The 6,000-nt window shown below is 48.9% G+C and overlaps 1 long non-coding RNA gene across 1 annotated transcript; it reads left to right on the forward strand.

The window, feature by feature from the left end:
* Positions 1–2,319: 2,319 nt before the first annotated feature.
* On the forward strand, positions 2,320–4,232 carry LOC118640534. The gene is made up of 3 exons (XR_004961414.1): positions 2,320–2,637; positions 3,137–3,270; positions 3,961–4,232. It is a non-coding gene; the product is annotated as an uncharacterized LOC118640534 (long non-coding RNA).
* The last annotated feature ends 1,768 nt before the right edge of the window (positions 4,233–6,000 follow it).

A 6,000-nucleotide genomic window follows, 5' to 3' on the forward strand; every position in this document is an offset into this window, starting at 1 on the left:
AGATTGTGAATGGTATACACCACATTTAGTGAGCTCACCTATGACGCACAGTGAGGGCGCGCTCCCTGCCTGAAGGACTTTTGACAGGATGTGTGGCGACAGATCCAAAAGTTACGGAAACAGCAGCTCACCGGAGCAGTTCAAGACGTAGTACCAGCTTGCTGATTTCCTCCGTCAACAGCTGGTCTGTTTCTCCATCCAACTGAGGGCAAACCAAGAGAACCAACCAGAAAACAACTGGGAAAAAGAATGTACAGAAAAGGAGAAGGCGAGACCCTGCCCTGATCCCTAGGACCCCGAGCCACACGTTCCTGTCCTGTCTGCTAACAATGGAGCTATTATTGGAGGAGCAGAGAAGAGCAGCAAGTAAGGCCTAAAGATTTTGCCCAGAGGCAAGCAGACAAAGGGAGCAGCAGTTTCCCAGGGAAGGAAGATGATTCCCCTTTAACTCATTCAAAAAAACTCTTCCAAGAATGGAGCCAAGACACCCTGACTGTGTCTTGGGGTGGGTGGGAGGCTGTCCCATCACAGTGGTGCCAACTGTGGGTGCCAGCACCAGTCACCGTCGGCAGGCTTGGGCAAGGTGCATTCCCAGGTCTGTGTGGAGCAGGCAGTGACCAAAATTAAGATGACTGTCTGGGTCCCCAGGCCCTCGTGATGAGTGCATGTCACAAAAGTTCTCGCTTCCCTGTGTCCTCCCAAGGCAGGCTCTCAGTCTCTATAGCCTGTTCTACTGATCCCCGTAGCTTCAGGCCTCAGTCCCCAGACCGGCTGGCTTGAGACAGGAAGAGCTCAGAGTCAGTACTTCCCACCCCCAGCACTGCCCCTCGGGACTGTGTCCCAAGGAAGACGGCACCCGCTGACCACCGGGCTCCCTACCGTCCTGGAGTCACCCTTGCTCTTCATTACTCCTAGTGCTCCCCAATGGGCCACCCCGTACTCGGGGATACCGCTACCACCTAATAGCCCCTCTATATTACAGAGCACCCTTCTCCTGGGGGGCAGTGCGTTGAACTTCCTGATCTTGGTTCCAATCCCAATGAATTTTGCTCTTGGTGGTACCTTTCTCCTTATTGGAAGCAGGGTCAGGAAAAGATCTAACTCTGACCCGTAGCTCAGTTCTGGGGTGTAGATTCCTGTGGACAAACCTACCAGAGGCTGGCAGCCCACCCTGACTTCCAAGAATTGCCTGCCCCCAATTCCCAGTGGGCCCTGTTCACCTCGTTGGCATCATTTACCACTCCACGTGGAGGCCCGGGTACCGGGTATTAGCTGAACGGGAGTGTGGAAGGCCCAGCCCCTCGCCTGTGCGCCTCCCTGCTCCTCTCTCGTCTGCCCCACCCGGCGGGCATGTTCAGGGTCAAGTCGAAGTCCCTTTCCTACCTCCACAGCTCCTGGGAAATCCTGACACAAGAGGAGCCCATGTGGGAAAGTGTCGATCTTGCTGGGAATGTGGGGTGACTGGGGAATGTGGGGTGCCCAGATCCTAACACCTAGCTCTCTTCTCCTGGAGAATTCAGGTCGATGAAACACACACATGTTGCTCAGTTAGGACCACAGTGTCGTTTCTTTTGGGACTTTCTCTAACACGTAGAACAGAGAATGTAGCAGGGCGTCCACGGGAGTAAAGACGGCAAGTCTGCCCTGCAGGGCTCACAGGTCCGTCCCTTCCAAGCCGAGACGCTGAAGAAAGTTCCCGGCTTTAGGGTGGTCCTTCCGGGGGTGGCCCGCAGACACCAAGAACACAGAGCCCATTGCTCTAGGACTCAGGCTAGTCCGAGAGAAACCAGGGAATGAGGGGAATGTGTGTGAGCAGGGACCTTGAACTTTTTAACCTTGCCTAATAGAGTCCTGGCCAGTGATGGTCACACTCTCATCAATGTCACTACTCACATAAGTCATTCCTCTTCCTGTTGGGCAAGAAAGGTAAGGGTATGAAGCGACCCTGGAAATCCCCGCCCCCAGCCCTTCCTCCACATGTTGGTGGAGGCACCTTCCCCAGTGGGCTGTGGACCTGACTGAGCTGGGTGTGATGTGACCACTAGAAATAGTCCTAGCTCCTAGCAGCTGCCCGTCTTGTCTTCCTCCCATGTGTGGCTTTTAGTGGGGACATCTTGGGTAGGCTGGGATGGACAGACCACCTCTGCAGGCTACATCCCCTCTAACCTCCACCCGGCCCAAGTCAAAGCTGCCTCTCGGGTCACTGGGCTCTGGGTGGTCAAGGGACTCTTGACGGTGATGGGTTGGGAGCAGAGTGACACAGTGATAAACGGGCACAGGAAATCAAGTTCCAGCTGCCGCCTGACAAGCCAGAGCTTCTCTCTGCTCTCAAGTCCTTTTCCGTGCAGAAGTTTTCCTCCAGCACTGAGGGCACCTCATGCTCCACCCGGGACCAGAGGAGCCCCAGAGGGGCCAAGGTGTCTGAGGAATAGGTGACATGGATGGTGGGTTCAGTGTCACAGTGTGGATTACAAGTAGCCTCTATGGGTGGTCACCCTTTTCCGGGCAGCCACACCCCAGAAACTGTTCGGAGGAGTTTCGGCAGAGGGGAGTTCCCCACCCACTGCCCAGTCACCGGCGAACCTTCTGGAAACAAGCAGCCAGCCTGGATGAGCTCACAGGGCAGGAACACAGCAGGTAGGGAAGACAGGCTCCAGATCATTCCCTGGAGGGTCTTTGTTTGGATTCCTGGTGAAACAGGACCTTTGAAAAAGTCATTCGGGCACCAGGACGCCCGCCTCTAACCTTTCCAGAAGTCACCTCCGCTAATCCTCCAAAGCTGTGGGGCATCGCTCCTTCCTGGAGGCCAGCTCTAAGCAGTGGAGGGTTTCTGCTTCCTGCCGCCTTCCTAGGGTTCAAGCCTAGAAATGCACCTCTGCTGTTCAGTGCATTCGTTCCCCCACTGCTCCTCAAACGGGGTCCCGGAAACAGCGGTGTTCGTATTTTAGCTCCTAAGACCTGCAGATGCTCAGACCCCACCCACGACATCTCGGGAGGCGGGGACCCAGCAACCTGTGTTAATGAGCTCTCTAGGGAGATTTGGATGCATTCTAAGTGTGAGGACCCCTCTTCTCGGGCAATGGGTCCTTTCTGATGAACCCCTACCACTGATAAGCTGTTTGGTTCTGACCTCCAGGAAGGAGAGATTCCTGGCAAGCTCTGAGCCAGAGACAAACGATGATCCAATCTTGTTTAATATTTAATCAACGCATGATTAATAGTGAAGTCATTTTGGGAGACCACCCTGATCATTGGAATCCATGGCTCAAAGTAAGTTCCCTGGAAACTTGACACACGTCCTCACAGCTATATTTCATCATCTTCATGTACTCTAGATGCTATAAAATAATTTGGTATCCTTGGCACGGTTCCCTTTGTGCAATAACTCTCCACTGCTATTTCTAGAATAAGAGAGAGGCATCCGATGCTTTGTTAAAGATCTGTTGGGCTAATGAAACCCCCATTGTCTACCAAAACTGGAATGGTTTCAAAGAGTGTCATGGAGTTTCTCTGAAAGGTCTCTTTGTTTCCTTTACTCGTAGCTTACCTATTTATACCCTGTGATCTCAGTACTGTTAGCTTTGGGTGCATTGTCTCACAAGTGAAATGAAAGAGTTGTTCCCGCTAGATTCCAGTGGGTCACTTCCCTTGTCAGGGCCTCTGTGACTTTAACATTCTCCAGGCTAGAGATGCCAGGGCAAACCAGGCAGGGAGTGAAAAACCATGCCAGGCCCCAGAATGTTGTCTGTAATCCTTGTTATACCTACTGGTTCCCAACTTGGCTTGACTTAAAATTCCACTCTTTCTCCACATGGGAAATAGCCCTTTTGGGGAAACTTCTGTTAGTAGCCTCCTGTCCAGTGTTGCCCATCTAACCTCTGTCCCCACATCTCAGCCAAAGCCTGACCCGCTTCTGAGTCGTATTTTACTGACCACACTCATTTCATGATTCTATTTCAGCAAAATCCCATATTCTAGCTCAGCGTGTCTCAAACTTCCGTGTCCATCCTGGTCACCTGGGAGACTTGTTACAAGTTACGGCAAATTCACAGGCAAGGCTGATGCTGCTGGTCCAGGGACCACACTTTGAGAACCACTGGCTAGTGGCAACATCTGGATTCCTCCCGATTATTGCAGCCCTGTGGCGTTTCATTTCTTCCTCTGTTTCCACTCATTCCCTTTACAGCATCATATCTCTTGCAAGTTGCCAGGCAACTGTGATTTATTGTTTGAACAAGTAAAGTTAATATAAATCTCAACATCTTTTCATAACTTTTATTTGGGACAGTGAACTGACGCATGTCCAGGAAAACAACTCACTTCCTTGCTCCAAGTAAAGTGCTTGGAGGATGATAAAACCACACAGTATCCTTTAGAAACTTGGCATGTCCCATGACACTTCCCGATGGACACATGGACACAGGGAATAGGATTACAGATCAGCCTCATTTAAGGTGAAGTTTGCTGGGGGAGATTAGAATTGCTCCCCGTGGGACTTAAATTAGGTACAAAGCAATTAACTGTAAGCAACCAAAAAAATTGGCTCCATAAAAATTCCATTTCAAATCAGCTCTTGACTTCGAGCTTATGACCAGTTACCTTCACTGTGTAAGAGCCAAACAAGACTCTGGAGGTGGAAAACGTGGACAGTCCTCAGTTTCTGAGACCCCTACCCAAATATGGAAGTTGATGGAGCCTTGTATCAGAGGTCTCATGAGCACCCGATATTTCTATAAACTTTCTGACTTTTCAATTTATTCCCACACCTAGAAATAGAAATCTTCCCATTTCTGAAAACAAATACACTAGGGCTTCACCTCGGATGCCGGTTCAGTTGCCTGTTATTAAATACCTTTGATTTCCTTCCATTTCTTTCTGAGTGTAAACATTTTTCAGTGACTTCTACTGAGAACCAGTACATCAGCTCAATAGAATGTGTATCCTTGGCTGTAGATTAGATAAAGAAAGCCCCCTTTCTTTCGTATAGATTTCCAAGTTGCTTAACCTATTAAAATTAGCATTTGAATTAAAAATATTTGGCATAGAAAGTAAAGAGTCAATTTTCCCAAAGAGAGCCTCAAAACAGAACAGAGTATTAACTTGAGAAGGAGGCCTCCAGGGTTGAGGTTCATATGGAAGAATAATTGGGAAAACCAAGTAAGTGCTATAAAGTAGCTATCCAGTGATAAGCTATTATTTGCATTAGTAGTGACTGAACTCATAATACTGCCAATGTCTCCTTGGGAAATTTCTAGCTGTAAATATATATTTTAATCCTTACCCAAGGACATGTTTATTGATTTTAGAGAAAAGAAAGGAGAGAGAGAGAGAGAGAGAGAGAGAGAGAGAGAGAGAAAGAGAGAGACATAAATCGGTTGCCTCCCTCTCGTACACACTCTGACCTTAGATCAAACCCATAATCTAGGTATGTACTCTGACTGGGAATTGAACCTGCATCCTTATGGTATACTAGACGACACTCTAACCAACTGAGCCACCTGGTTAGGGCTAGCTGTAAATATTGTTAAAACTCTCCAACCTCCCCATGGGTACAACTGGGAGAAAAATTTGAATCAGGTTGTTTATTGTCTTTAATGAGGTAAGTTCTCCAAAGCTACGTGAGTCTGAAAACCACATTTTTATTTTTATGTTTTTATAACAACTACATAGTGAATGACCTGCACCAGTAAATGCTCCGTAAGTATTTAGAAATAGAAATCATGGAAGTGGGAGGCGTTCTAAAGATGCCTGTAAGGAGTCACTTGGTGATGAGATACAAAGAGACCTCGCTGCTCCCTCACAGGTAGAGAGACTCTGTCTGCTGAGAGATACAATATAGCGTTAGTGTTTCCAGAACTGGGTGTCGCCTGGCACAGAAGGTGTGAACAAGGGATATTAGGATTCAAGTTGTAATTCCCCCAAACATACTTTGCGAAGCACAAGCTTCAGACAGAGACATCACTGCTTCCCTTGAGGGGGGAGGATGGGAAAGACTTTGCT

Source organism: Molossus molossus, unplaced genomic scaffold, assembly GCF_014108415.1.
Source record: "Molossus molossus isolate mMolMol1 unplaced genomic scaffold, mMolMol1.p scaffold_m16_p_23, whole genome shotgun sequence".
Taxonomy (NCBI): domain Eukaryota; kingdom Metazoa; phylum Chordata; class Mammalia; order Chiroptera; family Molossidae; genus Molossus; species Molossus molossus.